This window comes from Myotis nattereri (assembly GCF_964212035.1).
Source record: "Myotis nattereri genome assembly, chromosome: 4".
Lineage (NCBI taxonomy): Eukaryota > Metazoa > Chordata > Mammalia > Chiroptera > Vespertilionidae > Myotis > Myotis nattereri.
In genome coordinates, this window is record NC_138079.1 from 72,601,119 (window position 1) to 72,625,915 (window position 24,797).

The 24,797-nt window shown below is 38.4% G+C and overlaps 1 long non-coding RNA gene across 1 annotated transcript in view; it reads right to left on the reverse strand.

Annotated features, from left to right (window-relative positions):
- The window catches only part of LOC308517774, a 73,882-nt gene extending 49,296 nt beyond the window's left edge, over positions 1 to 24,586 (reverse strand). Inside the window, exon 1 of the long non-coding RNA XR_013995890.1 lies at positions 24,565 to 24,586. This is a non-coding gene — a long non-coding RNA (uncharacterized lncRNA). The remainder of the gene's footprint in view (positions 1 to 24,564) is intronic.
- Positions 24,587 to 24,797: the final 211 nt, after the last annotated feature.

The window sequence follows — 24,797 nt, forward strand, 5'->3', positions numbered from 1 at the left end:
TTGACCCAGTGATCCCACTTCTAGGAATATATCCCAAGAAAACAGAAACACCAATCAGAAAGGATATATGCACCCCTATGTTCATAGCAGCACAATTTACAATAGCTAAGATTTGGAAACAGCCTAAATGCCCATCAGCAGATGAGTGGATTATAAAACTGTGGTACATCTATACAATGGAATACTATAAAAAAGAAGGAATTCTTACCATTTGCAACAGCATGGATGGAAATGGAGAGCATTATGCTATGCGAAATAAGCCAGTCAGAGAAAGATAAATATCACATGATCTCACTTGAATATAAAGAACATCATAAACTATTGAACAAAAACAGATCCAGAGACAAGCATTGAACAGACTGTCAAACTTTAGCAGGAAGGCAGGAGAGGGTTGTGGGGGAGGGGTTAAGAGATCAACCGAAGGACTTGTATGCATGCATATGAGCATAACCAACGTACATAGACACTAGGAGGTTGAGGGCATGTGCCGGGGGTAGGGGGGGCTGGGGGGAGGTGAGTGGTGGGGAAAAGAAGACATATGTACTACTATTTGTAATACTTAAAAAAAAATCAGTAGTTCTTAAATGCTGTTATCATGGCCCTTACAGATTTTTTAAAAAATCTGAAATACTTAAAGACCACGTCTTTTTTTTTTTATTATTCTAAAGGTTAAGAATCTTTGAAAGTAGTTTATTTTTATTGATTTACTTAATCATTTTATTTTAGTCGATACCAAATTTAAGTACATTCTTAATAGTTCAGGGTTAAAATCCTAGCTCCAAAACCCATGTAACCTTGGACAAGTCATTTAACCTCTGTGTTTCAGTTTCTCATTTGAAAAACTTGGGCTACTAAAAGTTCCTACTTCACTAAGTTTTTGTAAGGGTTAAATTGACCAATAGATGAACAGTTCTTAGAACAGTGACTTATACAGACAATTACTATATGTGTTAGCTATTATTAGTATTACGTGTAATAAATTACTACTAAATACACCTTAGTGCTATGTACAGACTGAGACTTTAAGGATGAATGGCATTTATCTGGAAGTATAAAAGAAACCTTTTCTTTTCATATAATGCCTAGCAGACATTGGGCTGTGTACCAGTTTGTTTGTGTTTTTTTTTTTTTAGAAAATACCTGATCTAGGTTTGTCACTTATGACTCATAGTCTTGAGGTGTGACAGGTGGGGTTCTGGTGGTCTAATACCAGAGACTTTCTGATGAACAGAGGAAGCCTGACTCCCATAGAGGTTGTGGGTTCTAGAGCCACCTGGCCAGGGACTTTACAGTGAAGACCCTGGCAGTCTGCAGGAGCATAGTAACTCCTGAGATTCCTGCATGCGCTGTAGGCCTGGGATGCATGTCCTTCCTCCTCTGTCACCTACTCAGCAGAAGTGGCCTTGGTCTCAGTGTTTCTCCATGTTGCCATCATAGCACCGGAGTGGCTAAACTCTGATAAGCCTGGAAGGTTGTACTCATTTTTTGCGCCTGCGTTTATGACTTTATTCCAGTTTTTAGGCTTGGAAACTAAATCTAACATAGTGACCCATACTCCAAACTCCCTGGTAGATTTCTTCCTCTGAGATCTGAAGTCCTTTCCTCTAGAGCAGCGGTTCTCAACCTGTGGGTCGCGACCCGTTTGGCCTTCGAACGACCCTTTCACAGGGGTCGCCTAAATACATCCTGCATATCAGATATTTACATTATGATTCATAACAGTAGCAAAATTACAGTTATGAAGTAGCAACGAAAATAATTTTATGGTTGGGGGTCACCACAACATGAGGAACTGTATTAAAGGGTCGCGGCATTAGGAAGGTTGAGAACCGCTGCTGTATAGGGTATCAGATGCGTGGTTATATTTTTGAAAAATCAATAGCAACCCTTTGTTTTTTATTTCTTTGGGACCAATTAAGTCCCATGTCTACATTTTGATGGTAATAAATAATAGTAAGGTGCACGCTTTCATTTTATTTGCTAAAGTTAAAACATTTAATGTTATCTCTCTTGTAGAAAAAAGAATTAAACAATTTAATATTCAGTAATAGAATGAGAAAAATAGGGGAATGTTCATAAAATGCAATACCATCTATATCTATAATAATAAAAACATAATATGCTAATTAGACCAGACATCCTTCTGGATGACTTTCCAGACAAAGCCGGGGCTGCAAGGGAAGCCCAGGTCCCACGTGGCTGCCGGCAGCCAGAGGTAAACCTGGGTGCCAGAGGGAAGCCGGTGCTGGCAGCTGGGGGAAGGAAGGCCTATTCTTGCACAAATTTCATACATTGGGCCTCTAGAATATATATAAAACCTTAATATGCAAATAGACTGAATGGCAGAACAACTGAACAACCAGTCGCTATGACGTGTGCTGACCACCAGGGAGTGTGCAGAACATGGTGGGCAGTGGGATTATGGAGCAGGGGTGCCAGACCAAGGCGGGGAGCCGGTCACTGTCTTCGGGGCAAGCCTCTGGTGGTTACTGAAAATTCTTTGCTCCCCACGCGCCGCAGTCCCACCCGGTGCTCACACCTGCTGCCAGCGCCCGGCGCCAGCCCTGATCGCCCCTCAGGGCTTCTCTACCTCAGCGCCGGGCCCGGTAATGAGTCAAATTTACATTTATTAATATGGAGATGCTATCATGATGTGTCAGCTTAAAACCTATGGTATTGAAAAGCAGATACAGATAATCCCATTGATTGAAACTTAATATTTACATAGAAACATAGAAACCTTTATTAGCAATAGTAACAATAATGTTTAATAAGCACCCATATGCCTGGCACTTATGAAGCCGTTTATAAGCCCTACAAAGTTCAAATGAGGAAAATAAATCCCAGTGCTTAATCAGAAAGGCTAAATGACATGCACAACGACAGGATATAAAGAGGCACTCGGATTCCAGGGTGTGTACTCTCATCTTCTAGTGGAGACTGAAATAGTCAGATTATCACTGAAGAATGGGCTTAGCTATGAATTTACTTTGAGTGTTTTAATTGTTTTTCCTGAGGATGAATCATAACATGACATGCTTTCTTCATGTATCTTTGAGTCCTAAGAATCTCTACTTTTTCTTTAAAGTTTCCCATACCTTCTTTCACCAGAACGCATTTACTGTGCCCCTACTAGTAGCAGGTGCTGAAGTTTACAAAAGAGATGTTTTCTTGTGAAGCTTATATTTTAGTAGCAGGAAACAGTGAATGATCATATACCAGTAAGTAATGCATATTTTTTGATCATCATATTAAGGAAAACAAAGCAGAATGCTGTAGTAAAGGCTGAGTAGGGTGGTAATTGGCTGGTTGAGGGATGTTTTAAGGTGATGTTAAACAAAGACTGAATGTTTAGAGAGAGCCATCCATGCAAAGGCATTTCAGAGAGAAGACAGAGAAAAGCACAGAATCCCTTGGGAAGAAATGGACTCAGCGAGTTTGAGTGGCAGAATTAATCTGTTGCCTTTAGTTTCTCAGGGCAAGGGCTGTGAGGCGATATGAAATATTTAAATAAGTGCCTTAAACATGTTTAGAAATCCTATTAGAAGTTTAAGGTTAAAACAGAGTGCTTTAATTATCTGTTCCTTTAAAAATAAAACAAAATACTAAGTAGTTCTTTCCACATTCAAAGGAGAAAGAAATTCAACATCAGAGCTCTTCACATTAAGCTAAAAAAATTCTGGCAATGCATCAAGAATGCGATAAAAATTAAACAAAAGCAAAGCACGTAAAAGCTGTCCTCATTATTGTTGTGCATTATTCTTTTGTTGAATTACATCAGCATAAAACAATTTCAAAACCAAACTGATTAATAATTCTAAAACTTTAAGCTCCTTTATCTTTCAACTACAGAATGATTGTGTGTTCTGCCTCCATCTGGTCTTCCTCTTACTGCTTTTTATCTGTCCCTCATTGTGTATTCAGCATTCAGTTATTTCAGTGCAGAGTAATTTCTTAGGAAAAAAATCACTGTTACCAACATAAAAAGGGACTAACACACTGAAGTTCTATTGAGCCTTTGATGTTCACTGACTTTTTATACATGTGGGTTTGCAAGGATGTCTCACCTGCTACTCATATGGTTTGGTTTCTGGCCTTCCTCTCAATATGGTCCAGTTTAACCAGCAGAAAGTTTTCCCTTTCGAATTCTAACTTAAGGACTTCCACATTTATAACGCTTCATTCAAATCCTCTCTGCCCATCGTTGGCAGAGTATTTCCATTCCTTCACAGTCACTTTATCTAAAACATTGAATTTTGTTTTTCTTATTCTGTGGTCTATCTGTTGCTTATGTTCCTATTTTAAAAAGACTAGTGGACCATTTTTGTGTTGTTTTTTCCATCTTATCGGATGAATTACATCACTGTGTAAGTTTAACCCATACAGAATGCTTTCAATTACATATAAAGGGAAATGATTACCACAGTAGGTTTAGTTAACATCCATCATCTTGAATACATCCAATAAAAAGAGAAAAAAAAATTTTCCTTGTGATGATCTTCCATTTTAACAACTTTCCTGTATGTCATATAGCAATGTTCTATAGTTGTCATATGTTATATCATAGGAGTTATCTCATAACTGTAAGTTTATGCCTTTTGACCACCTTCCTTCAATTCCATCCCACCATTCCCGCCTCTAGTAATCACAAATCTGAACTATTTTTATGAGTTTAGTTTTTGTACCATGTTTCTTTATCCATTCATCCATTGATGGACATATAGTTTGCTTTCATGACTTAGCTATGGTAAAAAAAAAAAATGCTGCTGTAAGCATGTAGACACAGATATCTTTTTAAGTTAGCAATTTTGTTTCCTTTGCATATATGCTTCATACTATTTTCTATTGTGGCAGCACCAATTTACAATACCAATAGCAGTGAGCAAATATTCCCTATTCTCCACATCCTCAACAGTGTTTATCTCTTTTCTTTCTGATGATGGGCATTCTAACATGTATGAGGTGATATGCCTTTTTGGTTTTTATTTGCATTTTTCTAATGATTAGTGATGTTGAGCATCTTTCATGTACCTGCTGGCCATTTATATAATTTCTTTGTAAAACTTTGTTCAGGCTCTTTGCCTATTTGTTAATTGCATTATTTCTTTTTCTTTGGCATTGAGTTGTGTAAGTGCTGTACAAAATCAATGTACCAAAAACCTCTTATGTTTGCATATATGTATCATAAACTATCAGAAAGAAAAATTAAGAAAACAATCCCATTTACCTTTGCACATAAATAATAAACAATTGAGGAGTGAATTTAACCAAGGAAGCGAAAGAGTTGTGCAGTGGAGATGAAGACAGTGAAAAAAAATTGTAATTTTTTTTAGATTACTTTGAGTTGATTTTTGTGTACAGCATAATACTGTGGTCCAGTTTCATTATTTCATGTGTGGCTATCCAGTTTTCCCACCACTATTTATGGAAGCAACTGTCTTTTCCCAATTGTATATTCTTGGCTGCTTCGTCATAAATTAATTGGCCATAAACATGTGGGTTTATATCTGGGATTGTTATTCTGCTTCATTGTTTTATGTGTCTGTTTTTATGCCAAGACCAAACTGAAATCAGGTTATGTGATGTCTTTGGATTTGGGTTTTGTTTTTTTCCAACATTGTTTTGACTTTTTGGGTACGTTTGTGGTTCCCTAAAAATGTTAGAATTGTTTGTTCTATGTCTGGAAAAATGTCATGGGAATTTTAATAGGGATTGCATTAAATATGAGGATTTCTTTGAGTAGTGGGGACATTTCACCCTATTGATCCTTTCCAATCATGAACACAGATAATCTTCTCACACTTGTGCTTGATCGACTAAAAGCCATGTATTTCAATAGAGCTTTATTGAAAGCAGCAATGGGGAAATGTCCCTGGTGTTAGGACACTTTTAAAGATCTTTTTAATTTGTTTCCTTCATTTTTCACCATATGACTTGACATTTTAAGCCTTTCTTCCTTGTTTATGCCTCAGATGAGTGTTTGAAGGCAGTTATCTTGTTCCCTATTTTCTCCTTTGACAGGCTGTATATATTGAACACTTTTCATTTTGCCACATAAATCAATTTTCAATGTTATTTAATCATTTATCTCTAAATCTGTACTCAACTTTCTTCACTTACCTCATGAATATTTCAGTATACATGCTCAAGTATAAATGCAGAATGGAAACCTTGGTCTTATAGGAGCACTGCAGACTACACTTTCTTGGCATGCCTGCATGGTATCAAATATTTTTCCAGGCTCCCTATTGATGCAGACTCCAGGGAAGAAAATTAAAGAATTCAAACAAATTATAACTCTAACTTCTCTTTGTTCTGGTAATGACATTTTCATATCTTGCCCAAATAATTATGTTTATATTTCCCTTGATACTTTGGTTTGCAATAATATACAAAAATTAATTTATCAGGAACTAGTTCCAGTTTTTAACTTAATTGTTTAAACTGATGTCAATATATATAACATATAACTTTTAAATTGCTGGGATATATTTTTCTATATAATTTCTGTATAGTTTTCCTGTTTTCTCTCTCCCTTGTAAGGCAGGCCTGCAAGGGGTGGCACCCCTATATTCTCTGAGTTCCAGTTGGTTTGACCAAATGAGAACTCTGGAAGGATATACAGTGGGTAGAGCATCAGCCCAGGCATCGAAGGGTCTTGGGTTCAATTCACAGTCAAAGGCACATACCTGGGCTGCTGCCATTTTTTTAATATGTTACTGAAGGCATTGCTTTTCATTGAAAATGACGTTTTAGTAAAAACACTGCAACCTCATATTATTTGTGGATGAGAAATGTCACTAGAGTACAGGCCTTCTGGACTGTTTGGTTAAAGGAAAAAAGTTTCTCCTGATCCCATATCTTTGAGGAGCTTAGAAAATCATCTAGCCAGAAAAACTAGAGACAGATTCTAAAAATGCATAGACTTCTTCTTAGTTTTCCATCCCTCCTTAACACTTGAAAAATTGTTTTAGGTAAGCTATGAATCAACTTCCACAGGATAAATGGGCCAAAGTTACACTTGCAGACCGAACAACAATTACTTCGGACCAGCTTGAACGAATGCCGAGAGAGGGTGGAACAGTCCCCATGCACCAATTGCCTGTGCTGGGGATACCTCCTGTGGAAGAGCGTGATATTTCACCTCCACAGAACTAGTTTGCTAGAAGGGACTAACTTTATGTTTTGCTCCTATTTCACAATCCTATTGCGTTTTCTTCTGGCCTGTGTTTCTGGAAGTAATGTGAATCTATTCAACTCCTCACCCTCCCTTGGCTGGTTCCCAACCTTCATGTTTTCTTTTCTTGTCAAGAGGAAAGTGGGGACCTGGAGAACTACCCAAGGTCCCTCAGCAGGGTCCTGAGGGCTTGTATGCTCCTACAACAGTGAGCCACAGAAAGAGGTGCTTTTCCATCCACCACTGTGAAGCTGGGGACTTTAGGAACTGCCTCCCCTCCAATAACCAGACCCGATGTACCCGATGACCCACCTCGGGGGCCTGAAAACCAGAGTCAGGGAGATCTAAAACAAGGCACAACCAGGAAACACCATGCTTAGCAAAACAGAGTGCTGCAGAAAAACATATCTAAGAGCAAGCTATAAGAATTTCTAGATCCAAAAACACAGAGCTAGCACCTTTTCGTATTAAGAATGTGGATTAACTGGGTGTCCCATTCTTCAGCTTGTATAACTCAGCTATTTCCCTGAGTTCATCTGAGTGCTCCACTCTGCATGTTCTCTGTGAGATTGCTCCAGGAAGAGAAGCTGCAGCAGGCTTACACATCTGTGATAAATGAGAGTCAAATGAGATAAGAACACAGCCGCAGTGTTTTCAAGTGCAGCAACGATCCAGGATCCAGGAAAGAATGGAACACACAGGCACGTTGCTGGCTGCCCTTGCTGGGGGCTTCTCCCTCAGGAGGGTAATACATTGATGAAATAAGTCACATATAGCTGATGATGTTAACTCGGGATAGAGTGAGGTACAGTAGAGGGAGGAGCTCTGTGTGTGATGGATGAAATCATAGAGCTTTGGCCACCGGTGATAATTTTCTAGAAATTTGCTGAAGTTGCAATGTGGAGAATTTTGCATACACTGCAGGTGTGTGCCTCACAGACATGTGAACAGTCAGAGCACAGGTGCAGGCTCTGAATGTATCACCGTGGCTTCACTTGCTCTATGGGCAGAGCCCAGGCCTGTTGACAGAAAGGCACATTTTTCAGGTCACTGTTATGTATGGGTCGGGGCTACGAACATCTAGAGTTTCTTCCATTGATTGATTTTCCTCCCCTCTCCTGCCACCAAGGAGGAATGAGCACTCCCAAAGTCATTAGGGTTCATAAGCAACTGATGATGATGATGGCAGTAATAATAATAACAACAAGACTAACTTTTTAGAACTGTATTGAACACTTTATATGAATTGTTTCCTATAGCCCTCAAAACAATTCTATAATATCCATACATTATCCCCTTTGGGAAATTAATAAATTACGGCTGATAAATGTTAAGAAGCTTGTTCCAAATGACAGAGCTAATCATTAATGGAGGTTGAAAAGTAGCCTTAATCAAAATGTATAAATTTTAGGCAATTGGTAATAACAGAAGGGTTCTATGTGTTATAACAGGAGCTAGAGAGCCTTTTATTTCTTATCCCTCAAAATACAACTATGCAGGTAGTTCTTTTCTGTCTGAAGAGCTTGCCAGTTTTGTCTAGAAACCTGCCCTGAAGCTACTGTAGCGTGCAAAGGTAAGTCAGAAAAAACAGGTTTTCTCCATGGGTCCCAGAAAATAATGTGTCTGTGTTTCTTGTAAATAATCCACTCTGTCTGGATGGAAAGCTGGCGATTGTCTCAGATTTGCTCATACCAAGCTGTGCCTTGACAGCACAGATATGGCCTCAGGCTTTCAAGAGCTGCCCAGTGTTGAAAAATCCCTGGTCTGTACCAGAGTTTTCTGTTGATGTTTTTGTGAGTGCACATAAACACTCGCTTGCCCATCTGTTTGGTTTATCATTTACCATTCCCAGTGAAAGAGCAGTTTGGGACTCTGACCAATATAAGCTTAGAATCGTGTTGAGTTACCATGGCCCAGTTTAAGCTTCATCCTCAGTATAAAATCAGTGAGGGAGGGAATAAGGATTTGGCTCATAGACGACCAACATTTTGGGGGGCTTTGATCAGTGTGCTAGAATAATGGATTATCACCACAGGAAAACCCAGCATTTTAAAAAAGCATGCTTCTTAGAATTTGCTAAGATTTACTGAGACACTTATATTGTATTGGATAAATTCACAGCTAGAGTTATCATCTTAGGAATACTTCTGGCTCCATTCTGGGACGTCTACCAAAGGAGCCCAATTATACAGGGATTAAACCAAACCACAAAGCAAAACACTCTTCTCGTTCTTAAAATTTCTAGTTTTGTTTTTTTCTCAGTTTCCAGCTATAGTGCTGAGAGGATATCCTCAGAGTGGCTCCATTTAAAGATCAAATAGGTCATCAATCCTATGCCTGTGAAATCATAATGAGGCCTCACGGAGTCCTATTTCACAGAGTAGTTGAGCAAACAAGAGCCTTGGGAAATGGACAAAGAAAATGGCTCAAGAAGAATCAGATTTTAGTAAAAGCTGAATAAGTAGTGTCGGGAAACTGAGCCCTGCATACTAGTACATTACAAAAATTATGACAGGGCTCAAATAATGCAGGTAGAGAAAAGAAGGAGAATAGCAACAGGATTTAGAACAGGAAGACATGGGCAGTAGAATGTTCCATCTTTGTACATGCAGAGTGGGTTAAAAATCCCTGTTGCTATTAACGGCCTCAGCAGAATGGCACAACCTAGGAAGACGAGGCCTGCATGTGGAGGGAAGGCTGATTGAACAAGCCAGATTGTGGATGTGTTGGGTATGTTGCAGTCATTTTAGATGTGTTTTAAACTAACCGGGGAAGAAATACTTACTAAGCCCCATTACTATAGTTCTCAGATTTTTTGTTTCAGAATTAATTTCAAACTAGTGTAAAAACACCAGAGTCAACTATCTCATCATGTTATCCATGTAGGAATACTCTTGCATCTTTAGTGGGCCATGAATATAAAACTTTCCCGGGATTGTTTCTAGTTTGGATCCACTTATAGTTGAGATGTGTAATATCTGTCATTTCCTCATGACGGTCACAAGGATATTTAGTATTTTCAGTAGTAAGTAGAAAGAGGGTTGGAAACAGAGCTTAATAAATTCTAGATTCTTCATTAAATCTTCATATATGTTTGTAAGAAGTGAAATGTGTTCTATTTTTTTAGTTGGATACTAATTATAAATCCTCATTCTAAAATGTATTTGAGGAATCTTCCCAAAATAAAAATAGAAATGTGAAATCTAGAAGCTGTTTAATTTTTTGCCACCAGCTATTATTTATCCTCTCTTATCTGTCACTGAAATACTAATGGAAGATGCAAAATAACTGCACTGGCAGCAACATATATTACGTTATGTCTAACCAAAAAAAGCCAAGGACCTGACCCTTAAAATATAGAGGTGTGGTCTAATAGGCAGGCAATATTAGAAACTTTACACATTCTTAGGGATTTTGAGGTTATCTCAGGTTCCTTAAAATAAAACAACAAACACCTGTCCCCACTTCTTTTCATGAGATATGCCCTTTGAGGGAGTAAGGGATGGCTTTGTCCTGTCACACCCCTCTAGCAATACTCTCTGTCTGTCTATATTCAGAAGCAGTACATTTTAGAAATGCAGCATGGCCGGGGAGAAAGAGGATGTGTATAAATGGACTCATATCTTGAGGTGTGAAGACAATGTAAATCAGAATGGATAAAAAAGAACACTGTGAAGAAGTACTTCTGGGGATTACACATTTTGTGTAGAAAGTACTTTTCTTTGTATAGTCACCATATTAGACAATGAGCATAACATTTCTCTGAAGACACATCTGAAAATATAATCTGCATGCCCAAAAAGGAGAGAAGAAACACAGATAAGGATCAGCACTCTCTCTCCCATCTTTTCTCACATATAACACATACCTAAATGACTTTAAAAATTTTAAGTAGCATAATGCTCATTTTATTTTTATTTATTCATTGATTTTAGAAAGGGAGAGAGAGAGGCATCTAATTTGTTATTCTACTTAATTATGCATTCATTGGTTGATTCTTGTATGTACCCTGACCAGAATTCGAACCTGCAACCTTGGTGTGATGGGATGATAGATAACTGAGCTACCCAGCCAGGGCATAATGCTCTTAATATAATTTTAACATAATATCATTGGATAAATTCTCCATAGAACTCTAGTCTTCATATTCAGTTGCCCTGATTTCAATTCACAGAAAAATCACTAAAAAATTGAGTGATTAATTGTGAAATATACAGTATTTCAGGTCTGAATGATGATGAGTACAATTCTGTCAACTTAATAACATCCAAGAAACAGAAGATAAGCTTGAGTGAATACTTGCATGCTGACTACAATTGGCTTGCTTATTGCAGAAATAAATGCAGCATCCAAGAGTTTGCAAGAAGTCATTAGCTCTAAACTGCTTCTTTTTCATCTGGGTTTCTATAAAACTTTGTGATTGACCTCTTTAGACCATTCACCTCTAAAAAAAATAAAATGTCTCCTTGGCCATCTAGGCTATGAGGAATAGGAACCCCGCAGAACAAGGATACCTCTTCAAGTGGCAGTCATTTCACTTGTGTTGTTAATTCTAAGTAAAATGCCTCCTTCTTTCTTTGACCAACTTACTTTTAATCTTCTTTTAAGAATAATGCTTGATATATAACAATCATTCAATATCTTTGCTGAATCAATTATTTACAATACAATATTGGTGGGAAGTTCCTGTAGAGTTAGGGTTAAAAAGTCCAGGGAGAAGTGTCTTTGCCAGCAGAATTCAGTGAGAAATATGAATTTAAGAAGGTACATGTGACAGATATTGATTTTTAAAGAATGTGTTCTCTTATCATCAGATGAGTTTATCTTACCTTCCACCTCATCTACATTTAATGCTAAGCCACAGGGTTCAGTGTCCCTGGGAAGAACATTTATGACAAAATAGGAAGGCCTCTCTAAAAGAAGAGAAGTGTAAGTCCCACTCATTCTGGCCTATGTAGGAAGTAGAGACAGACATACGGAGAGCAGGTCCGCAATCCGAGTTCTTGTTTTACTGTCTTTATGGGGCTAAAATGTAATATGAGAACAGGTAGTATGAACGAACCTGAGAACATCAGAGCAAGTGACATCCAGTATAGACTGGGTGAAGTTTTAAGACCCTAAGGGAATACAGGCATTTGATTTATTCCAAAATCCAATATGAAGTAGGACTACTACAATGGCACAGAGGGAGGTGTAAAGATGGATGAGATAGAAACAAATATCAAGGCTCCCTACAGTCTTCATATCCAGGGGTTCCACATGACCCAGTGAATGGATAGAGAAGTACTGAGAGATCCAGTGAAGCCCTGAGATTGAAAAGTGTATAATGGCCTGGCCACGGTGGCTCAGTAGTTGAGCCTCGACCTATGGAGGTCATAGTTCGATTCCTGGTCAGGACACATGCCTGGGTTTGCGGGCTCAATTCCCAATGGGGGCGTGCAGGAGGCAGCCAATCAATGATTCTTTCCCTTCCTCTCTAAAAATCAATATATATATATATATGATGAATGATATCTTTACAATAGGATGTAAGTGGTGTAGACTCTGGACTTCAGCCCATGGAAGCCTGCAAACTGCAAGATAAGAGCAGGGGCAGCAATACAATGAGTAGGCCAGACCAACCACCATGTACCAGAGGACACCAAGACCCACAAAAGAGCCTGCCCATCCAAAGGCCCAATTCCATCTCCTTATAAGTCAAGTAAGTCTCCTTCCAGGGAAAGAAAGAATGTGAGGAAATTTGCAAGACCTAGCATTTTCTCCTAAATGACTGAGTCTATCAATAGGTATTAAACAGAAATTGAATAGGTTTTAAGTACCTTCTCCCTCTCCCTACCTCCTATCTTTCCCAGCAACCCTACTGGTATTACATCAGTTACCGAAAATAAAATACATGTAAGAGATTCTCTGGGACTCTAAAACCTCTGTGCAGTATTTATTCCCACTTTGAATTACAATGAAGCCCCAGATGTGACCCTGTAACACCAAGTATGCAGAGTCAAAGAGAAAACAGGCAAGTTGTGTGTGTGTGTGTGAGAGAGAGAGAGAGAGAACAATAGGAACACTCACAGTGGAGTCCCCCTAGGAGACTGAATTTTAAAGTCCTGAATTCAAGTCCAGTTTCAAAAACTTCATTCATTAAAGGGCTTCCTTAGGCTGCATTTGACACTATTTGTGCTTTGTACACCAAGAGAAAATTCCATAAGCAGGCCAAAATGCAAAAGTTAAGTCAGCTTGGAAAGTATCAGTAAAACCAGAAAATGGGCCATGCAACTTGTGCAAAACTGATCCAGTTTATACACATTACCTCTACAGCTCTTAATCCTCATATGCAAAAAAAAACACCTGGTGAGCTTTTTAAAAAACCTAGCCCTCCAGACATTATAATTCAACTGTTCCACCTCTTTTTTAAACACTTCCTGGGGGATTATATGATGTAGGCAATGCTGTGAGCCTCTGTTCTTAATTCTAGGGGAAATGGGTTATGATCAAGATTGAGGTTGCACTGCCAGCCCACATTTCATTTTGCCTTAAAGTAAGTACACCTGTTTACTGTGACATAATTCTAGAATCTGATAATTATTTTTATGCAATAACGTTTTACTGGTCTCTGTGGTTGGGCAAGGAGTTTTTGACCCAATACTGAGAAGTCAAATTTCCTGAAGATTGATTAGTGCCGCCTAGTGGTAAGAGATGATTATTTCATTTAGTATCCAGGCTTACTTACCCCAGGCACATCTTGAGAGAGATTTGGAACTGAGTTAGAGAAAACTGTAAAAGTTTGGTTTCCGCCTTCTTAGAAGTAGAGGGATACTAGATGAAAATAAATGTTCTTCAATAACACAAGTGAAATCTCTACATAAAAAAATATAATAATAATACTATTTTAAAAATATGTCCTTCCCTACAGGTATCCCCTTATTTGTCTGTCAATATTTTCTTTTTGTTCCTATAAGACATTAAGGTAAAGCTAAGAAACTCTGTGTCACTGAAAATAAAAAGGATAGATCACGGAGGAAGTTCCTGCAAAGAACAAGATGCCTAATTCATGATCCTGGAATACGGAGAAGTATGTGATAAAAGGAAAATTGAAGAATTTCGTTGCCATGGTGTTTTCTATGCTCCTGTGCCATCTATCTGCCTTAAAGCGAAACCTTGAAGTGAGGTTTATAGAAGCAAGCATATTATTTGAGCTAATTCCCTAGGGATACCAAGGGGCAAGGGTTAGGCTTCTAAAAGAAGCTTGGCATTTACCTAGAAACCACTTCCTATGGTGCACAAGATATATGCCTCAGCATTACCAGAGGGAGGTGACCTGATAAACTTGAGAAAAAAAGTCTTTTCCGCCACTTCCTGGAGAGTGTGAAGCTTACCTAAACTGTCTCCCTTTCTTTGGGGAGAATACATAGAGCTTTTGAATGAATGGGTAGGTTAGCCAGTGGAAGACTGAGACCAGAGCAAAGAGGTGGCAGTGTCCAAGGATTTACTGACTAGAAGTACATGGGTGGCTGTGGGCTTCAGCAATGAGTCCTAGTAAAATGTTCCCAAAGGTCAGATGAGACCAGCCACTTAAGTCTGACACAGCAGGGACCAAAGATTAGTGTGTGGATTTAAGAGCCTTCTCCCATTACCTTTAAAATGGTCCATATCTCCTCATACCAGATGCCCTCTCAGGGAGTACTAGATAGAGGAAGGTGATGGGAGGACATCGGACTGTATAAAGGGCAAGAGACTGAGGCACCGTTAATTGGTCAATGTTAACCTGTTTGTGTTATTTTCTCAAATATCCCAAATATTGAGGCCTTGTGAGAAAGATCACATAATAAAAAATGAAAAGCTACAATTTTTTTTATGCATCTGAGACATGGTTTTAGTAAATTTGTGATTTATCTACTTAATTAAAAGTGTAATCTCAATGCTTAACAACTTTAAAGGAACACTGGTGTCTGGTAGGTTTCCAGCTGCTGCCCACTCAGGTTCTGTAGGGCTGGGGCAATGCCATATCTTTGTCAGCATAAAGGCTCATTGTAAAACAGGCAGATGTTTTCATTCGGTAACATCATGTTGAGTCTCAGCAATGTTCATGGAATTATTGGGGGGGAGGGATCTCATTCCCTTCAACAAGAGGTGACTGGATCTTTCAGAGTTATAAAAATCCTGTAGGACAGAGAATTCCAACACAAGAAAGCCATGGCCTATTTCATTGACCCTTCCACTGCAGGGATGGGTAACTTTACGTGTGCGGTGGTGTTTCAATAATCCTATAAGTACACTCTTGTCAGCTATCACATATGTCATATCAAGTCTTAAAACAACACTGACTAGACTAAGGAAAAGCCTTTTTAAAAAGATAGTATTCCATCTCCCCTTATAAAAACTCTAAAGAAAATCTTCATTTAGCACCTAAAAAATCCTCCTGAAAAAAAAATATTATTTTTCCTTTACAACTTTACAGGAAAAGTGGATAGATCTAGTAGTTCTGTTACCCTTTCCTAATAAGTTGGATAATGTAAAATTAATCTACAAAAACCTGTTGTGTTTCTGTACATGAAAAGATGCTTCGTCCACATCACTAGTCATCAGAGAAATGCCAAAACCATAGTGAGATATCTTCTCACACCTGGTAGAGTGGCTAGTATGAACAAGACCAGAATTAACAAGTGCTGATGAGGGAATAGAGGAAAGGAAACCTTTCACCACTGTTGATGTGGTTGTAAATTGGTACAGCAACTATGGCAATAGAAGGAGTTTCCTTTAAAATTAAAATATGATCCAGCAATTTCACTTCTAGGTATTTATTAAAATAAGCAGCCACTGTGGAAAACAGTATGGTGTTTCCTCAAAAAATTAAAAATGGAACTGCCATTTGACCAGTAATACCACTTCTAGGAATATATCCCATGAAAACAGAAACACCAGTCAGAAAGGATATATGCACCCCTATGTGCATAGCAGCACAAGTTACAATAGCTAAGATTTGGAAACAGCCTAAGTGCCCATTAGCAGATGAGTGGATTATAAAACTGTGGTACATCTACACAATGGAATACTATGCCACTATAAAAAAGAAGGACTTCTTACCATTTGCAACAGCATGGATGGACCTGGGGAGCATTATGCTAAGTGAAATAAGCCAGTCAATAAAGGAAAAATACCACATGATCTCACTCATTTGTGAAATATAAAGAACATCATAAACTGGTGAACAAAAATAGACACAGAGATGAAGAAGCATCAAACAGACTGTCAAACTTCAGCAGGAAGGCAGGGGAGGATGCGGGGGGCGGGTAAGAGATCAACCGAAGGACTTATAGGCATGCCTTGTATGCATGCATATAAGCATAACCAATGGACACAGACACTGGGGGCAAGGGGGTGAGGGCATGTGCTGGGGGGTACGGGAGGCCAGGAGGTCAATGGGGGGAAAAAGGAGACATATGTACTACTATTTGTAATACTTTAAACAATAAAAAAAAAGAAAATGAAAACAGAAGTTCAGAGAGAAATCTTCTCCATGTTCTCTGCAGCATTATTTACAATTATGACGATATGGAAACAGACTAAGGGTCCACTGATAGATGAGTGAATAAAGAAACTATGGTGTATATGTGTATACAATGAAATCTTGCCATTTGTAACATCATGGAAAGACATCAGGGTATTATGGTACAGGAAATAATTCAGACAGAGAAAGACAAATACCATATGATCTCACTTATATGAGAAGTCTTGAAATACAAAAAACAAAACCCAAACACCAAGCTTATGGATGTGAAGAACCAAAGGTGGTTTGGGAATGGAGATGAATATGTGTATTCATGAAGGGAGTAATTTTGTACAAACTCCCAGTTATGAAATAAGTCATGAGAATGTAATATACAGCATAGTGACTATATCTACACTAATAAAAGACAAACATGCAAATTGACCATACTTTTGCTATGCCATAAGCCATGCCCACCAGCCAATCAGAGCAATTATATGCAAATTAACCAAACCAAGATGGCGGCTGGCAGCCACAGAGCTGGAGCGAGCAGGAGGCTTGCTTGCTCCAGTGATGGAGGAAGCCAAACTTCCTGGCCCCCACTGCTGCCTCCTCTCAAGGCAACAGAGTTTCAATTATAGAAGATAAATAAACCCAGATACCTGCTTCCAGTTGCTATGGCCACGGAGCTGGAGCAAATAAGAACAAAAAAACAAAAAAAAGGAAAGGCTGGGAGCTTCAGTCACAAGGGGCTTAGTCAGTCTGAAAACAGCCATCAGACCCTCACCCAGGCTGGCCAGGCACCCCAGTGTGGACTCCCACCCTGAAGGGGGTTTGGGCAGCCTGAAAATGGCCCTCAGCCCCTCACCCAGGCTGGCCAGGCACCCCAGCAGGGACTCCTACCCTGAAGGGGCTGTGGCCAGCCTGAAAACAGCCATCAGCCCCTCACCCAGGCTGGCCAGGTACCCCAGAAGGACCCCCACCCTAATCCAGGACAGCCTTCAGGGCAAACCAGCCGGCCCCCATCCATGCACCAGGCCTCTATTCTATATGATAAAAGGGTAATATGCAAACTGACCCTAACAGCAGAATGACTGGGAATGACTGGTCACTATGACACACACTGACCACCAGGGGGCAGATGCTCAATGCAGGAGCTGCCCTCTGGTGGTCAGTGCACTCCCACAGGGGGAGCTCTGCTCAGCCACAAGCCAGGCTGATGGCTGCCAGCACAGCGGTGGTGGTAGGAGCCTCTCCTGCCTCCTCAGCAGTGCTAAGGATGTCTGACTGCAGCTTAGGCCTGCTCCCTGCTGGCAAGTGGACATCCCCCAAGGGCTGCCAGAGGGATGTCTGACTGCCAGCTTGGGCCCGATCCCCCAGGGAGGGGGCCTAAGCCAGCAGGTGGACATCCTCGGAGGGGTCCCAGACTGCAAGAGGGCATAGGCCGGGCTGAGGGACCCCCCGAGCACACAAATTTTTGTGCACCGGTCCTCTAGTATATACATAAAAGCCTAATATGCAAAGTGTGCCCTCAGAAGTTTGACTAACCAGGAGTTTGATCGCTCACTATGACGTGCACTGACCACCAGGGAGTGGTACAGAATGAAGGCAGACCCTGGCCGGCAGCCCCTAGGGACCCTACCCATGCACGAATTTCATGCACTGAGCCTCTAGTAGTATTGCATATTTTAAAGTTGCTAAGAAATTAGGTAAATCTTCAAAGTTCTCATCACAAGAAAAAAAAGTTTAACTATGTAAGGGTATGGGAAGAGCTCGGGAGATCTATCTCAGTGCTGTGGCTGAAGCAATGCTGTGAGTACACTCCAGCGAACAGACTTCCTTGGCACACCAGGAAGTGGCAACGCCCGCCTGACAAATCTCCAGGAGCCACCTACTCTTAGCCCCGACCCTCACGCCCATTGGATAACATAGCAAGCATGTCCCTATTGCATTGGCTGCTTACCCCTTTATATACAGCTGTACTTCCCCAATCAACTTGGATCTGTGTCTCTGAACCTGGTCTCCGGAGTCGTGCATGCAGGATGCCCCAATGCGTTGGACTCCGTCATCCTCACCCCCAAGGGACCCCCTGTTTCATAAGGGGGTGGATATTAAGTAGCCTTATTGTGGTGATCACTTTGCAATGTATACAAATATTAAATCATCATGGTATACTAATATATTTCAATTATATAAACCTCAATAAAAAGGTTGTATCTTTGCCATTTAATTCATGCCAAGTGTTCCAAAGTTTGTACACCTACCACTATTGATATGTAGTATAATTTTAGTTAGTATTATATTTGTAATTTTAACATTTTTCTGCTTATTGTAATATGTAACAGAAAAATGAATTGGCCTATCAAACCCATGATTTCTGATATGTTTAAGTTAAAGCTAACTAGATTTTGGAGTGAAATTCAAAAGAGTTACTGAGAAAATCTGTTTTATATGTACATTATGTAAAGTAAAATGTTAGTATAGGTTATTGCCAAAAATTATAAAATATGTATAATAATTACACAAGGAAATAAAAACATTATCTCCTTTTTACAACTTCAGCTTGTTATCATGCTATTTCACAACTATGTGAAGAAATATTTTTAGACACTGGAAAAAAATAAAAGGAGGAGAATGGATAAACATTTCAACTTGGCATCTATGGACTTATTTTCCCCATACTATAAGATAGGAATAGTAATGGATATTGGCAATTACTTTTCACATATTTCCCACATTAAATGGTGAATTAGGCAGTTATACCAATAACCTGGTTTGGGGTTGTATAAAAAAGATTTTGTAATTTGACCTTTATCTCTAGTTCCTGGGAGGTAATTTCTAAACCCTTGAAACTTTCCTGATAATAACGGTATTTATGTTTATTCAAGGTGGTCTCCTTGGACCTCATTGATAGTTCATGCTGATGAAGTGGGTCCCTGTACAGTTTATGTTAACAAGATGACTCAAAATGGGGGCTGGTCATACCACAAAAACCAATCATGCAACTAGAAAGTTGGCACTCTGAGCCATGTGCTATCAGTCCAACCTCCATGGTTGTAGTGCAACCACATGGCTAATGGTCCCCTGGATGGAGTGCATAACCTTAATGTAACCACATGGCTAATGATTCACTCAATCATGCCTTCATAATGAAATCCCAATAAAAAGTGGATACTGGAGCTCAGTTGAGATTCCGGGTTGACCATACTCTCTGATTATTGTCACACTTCGATGCCGGGAAACTAACATCCCTGGGGATGACAGAAGCTTCACATTTGGAACCTTGCCAGACCATGCTCTATGCCTGTCTCCATTTGGTCAATTCTGATTTGTAAACGTTTGTTATTATAAAACTGTAATCCTAAGTATAGTGTTTGAGTTCTGTGAGTCATTCTAGTGAACCATCGAATCTGAGATGGTTGTGAGAATATTCAATTTTGTAACCAGCTTGTCAGAAATAAGAGTGGTGCCCGGAATCCCTGAACTTGTGGCTAATGTCTGAACTAAGGCCATTTTTGTAGAGGAATAGGCCTTTAACCTTGACTTGGAAAAGTAACTGTAAGACTGCATTGCAAGTCTCTATTTTGCGGATGGTCCGCAACCAACTTCTCATGAAACCACTGGACATTCAGGGGTAAATATTCCACTTAGTGATAAAAAAAACTTGAATGTATGTCTCAAACACTAATTAAAGTTACATAATTGGCTGTGAACCTGGTTGGTCATTTACTCCATAATGTATACTTAATGCACCTTTTTATAACTGATGATAAATACTTAATATTCCCAATATGACAAATTACACATAACCTGTCAAAAACAGAAAGTCTTTTTGCTATAAGGAGAAGTGAAATGACTGTTACAAGGAAAAATTCAAAGGACTCACCAGAAATCACATACAACATATTTGGCACAAACACTAGTAGGAAAAAATAGTAAATAAGCCACTTCAATACATAAATGCAGTTAGAAGCCGGTATTTTCATTCCTTTTATTGTAAAAGTATGAACAGTTGCCTGAAGTTGGAGATTAGTATAATCCATCATATTCTGAGAGAGAGATACTAGTGGTTTTCACTGTGCAGAATTATTATATCCATCATCGGAACTTAATATCTGAGGAGCTTTTTGGCTGCGTGCTTATGCAGCTTTCATACTTTAACCTATCACCATGTGTCTCAGCTGGCAGAGCCTGAAATGTAGTTCTCAGTAACTGTCAGCTGTTAGACCATGGTCAGCTTGGCGAGAAAGGCTCATATCTCTGTGAATGTTTTGGATACCATTTAATAGTCTCTATTCATAGAATTGCAAAAGAAATGGAGACGTCAATACTTAGATTAATTCATGCTATCTTTTTCAAAATAACAAAACAAGTATTTAGAAAAACTAAGAAGCATTTTCTGTTTCCAAATGATATACCAGCATTTTTTAAAATAGACATTTTTGTTTGATTCCAGGAGAAAAAATATATGATCGCATTCTCTTCAAAAGGTCTCAATTTCTCTACAACATTTACTTTAAAATATATATATATTTGCACATGAGTGCATAATAATCTTAAATTACCAACATTTTCCCACATCCATTTTCATCATGTTATTTTGTTGCCTTTGAGAAAGTTATTGTAAAATTGAAGGGCCAGACCGACTTCTGGAATGGCAGAGTAAGGAACTTGGCAGGCCACTCTCTAACAAAAATGACAATGTCACGAGGCAAAGCAAGACTTGAGGGGTGGGGAAATAGACTCCACACTTGATGGGAGGGATTACGAAGTCCCATTCCAAAGGAGTATGAATCTTTCCAACAAATAGTGCTGGGAAACTAGACATCCACATGCAAAAGAATAGGTTTAAACTCTTTCCTTACACAATACACAAAAATTAACTTAAAGTGGATCACAAGCTTAAATATAGGAACTAAAACTAATATTCTAGGAGAAAAAATAGAAGTAAACCTTCATGATACTGGATTAGACAATTATTTCTTAGACATAACACCAAAAGAAAAAATAAATATAGGACTTCAAAACTAAACTCATTTGTAACTCAAAGGATACCATTGAGTGAAATGATGACCCTTAGACAATCCACCTAAATTAAAAATGGACAAAGGCCTTAATAGACATATCCCCAAAGATATACAGATGATTGATAAGAAAATATATATATTCAACATCATTAGTGACAATGAGATAGTATCTAATATTCATTAGGATATCTAAAATTAAGAATCCCAAGTGTTGGTGAGGATATGAAAAAATTGGAACTCTCATCTATTGCTGGTGGGAATGCCCTATGGTGCAGACACTTTACAAAATGGTATGGCAGCTTCTCAAGTCTTATGCATAAAGTTACCATATGATCCAGCAATTTTACTCCTAGATATATACTCAGAAACATATGTCCATACAAAAATTTGTACATGATTGTTTTAGCAGCCTTATTTATAATAACCAAAAATGCCCATCAACTGATAAATGGTTAAACAAAAATGCAGCATACTCATATAATGGAATATTTATTCAACAATAAAAATAATGACATACTAATAAAAGCTGCAACATGGGTGCACTTTGGAAGCATTCATGCTAAGTGAAAGAAGTCAGACACAAAGACCATATAGTATGTGATTAGCTTTATGTGAAATTCCAAAATAGGCAAATCTACAGAGAAAAAGAGTTAGGAGTTGCCTGGGGCTGAAGCAGACAGGTGGGTGGCAGCAGGGAAGAGTGAGGGAAGGACTGCTAAAGGGTATGGGACTTTTAGGGTGATGAAAATATTCTAAAATTAGACTGTTATCATGGTTGAACATCCTGTGAATATGTTAAACAGAACTGAACTGCTTACTTTAAATGAGGGAATTATATGATGTGTGAAGTATATATCATTCTTTTAAAAATGAAGGGCCAGAAGGTACTAAATATCTTATTCTATTTCCTGACCCCAGAATTCTACTGAAAGCAACTCAGAAATATAACTTCTGCTTTCTTTAAAACACACACACACACACACACACACACACACACCCTCCACATATCTTGGAAATTGTTTTGGCAGGAATTCACAGAGAATCAATGTCTTTGTAAAATAAACACACCTTTTTAAGTATCTAAATTATTCTGCTGCTGTCTATCCTACATACAACTAGTAGAATAATCTTTCTAAAACTTTGATTTAGTTAAGTGTTTTCACTCTTTAGGATACTACTGTTGGTCTTTATTGCCAAGCCTCTCATAACTAAACTCTCTCCTTAAAGATTTCAGTTGTGTGGCTTTCCTTAATGTTAGTTTTCTTCATAAAAATAGATATTGGCTTCCTCCCCAAAACATCTTACCCTATAAGATCATAATTTTTAATATAATGTTGTGGTAAAGCTTGTGATTACAAGTAGCAGGACAACTCCAAAACGTTTAACCAATAAGAGAATCCATGACCTTAACATAATCAGAAATCTGAAGCATGGCAATGATGGCATTGATTAATACAGTGGCTCAATATTTGTATTAAGTACTCAACTAGCTTCCACTTTTCCATCCTGTCATCCTCAGCATGTACTCCTCAGCTTAGATTCTCTCATGACCCTAGAAAATTGGTTAAATTTTGTGTGCCACATGCTAACGTGTCAAAGAAGGGACATTTAAAAGTCTCTTTATAAAACTCAGGTAAACCTTCCTTAGAGTCCTCTGGTAGGCTTCTTGCCTTCACAATAATTACCTCAAACTGCATCACATGCCCACCCCAAGCCAAACAAAATTCATTCCCTAGGACTGAAGAGGAGCTAGCCCTTCTGCAGCTCATGAAGTTACAGAAGATACAGAATTCAGTTAAATCAAGGAAGGTATAGAATAACTATTGATTATAATGACAAAAAAATATTATCAGCTGCATATAATAACTCCATTTTATTTACTCTATCCATTAATTAATATGTTTCATTTTAAAATTTATTCTAATGAAGTGATGCAGGTTTGAGTACATGAAGCACAAGAGAATTTTAAGGCTGGTGAAACTATTCTGTATGGTACTTTACCAGTGAATACATGGCATGAATTTATTAAGACTTACAGAATAGCACAAAGAATAAACCTTGATTTAAACAAATTTCAAAAAAGTATAATTCATGGGACTCTGGGAAGAAATGCCAACTGTGAAAATGCATAAAACAAATGCATTGAAGGGGATGATGAAAGAAGATGTGCTAAGTAACTTTGAAAATCATTGGAATCCATAAATTTCATTAAAAAAATCACATAAGCAATGTATACAAATTGATAAAATTCTTTCACATGGTGGAAGAGGCTAACAATTCTAAAACTGCTATATATGGATACTATAAATGAACACTTAAATAAATGGATGGTAGGTGACAGGAACTTGATATCTCATTGTTGGAGAGGGAATTTACAAATAAACCAAAGGAGAAGGCTAGAGTGATCCATAGGTGGCGGGTCAGAGCTGGAAACAGTATGAACTCATGTTATCTTTCATATAATTACTGATGATTACACGGAGAAGTATTTATAGATATAGGATATCCCAAAAAATGTATACACACTTTTACAGCTGATAGCTCAATTGATGTTTTTCACTTTTCAGATTTAACCCATTGGAATTAATAAGGGTAGCCAAAGTCTGTATACATTTTTGGGATACCCTGTATGTGTTCATACATGGGTTAATAAACATACGTATTTACTTGCTGTCAGATGAGAAAGCTTATAGCAATGGCACTCAGTAGCAATGTACTAACTCAGTTCCCAATTCTTGTTTTCTATTACCATTCCCCAATAAAAGGGACAAGACTCTTTGGAGAAATATCTACATCTAGGACTTAAACAGGAAATATAATAGCTGATCTGTGAAAATTTTGTAGTGCCAGAAAGTAAGAAAGTGTTCAATACTCACACATACAACTGGTTGGGGTATGTCAAAGGGACACAAGAACCAATTGAAAGCATCACCAATAGCCCAATCTGGAATACTTTGAGAAAAAATAATATTGAATTATAATCCAAAGAATAAAAATATAACTTATACAAATAACTCACCACTCTTTAACTGTGGGCTGCATACAGTACTTCCTTTAAAGGAATACAGTATGGAAAGATAGGGTAATTTTACAGTAGAAAACTTGACAA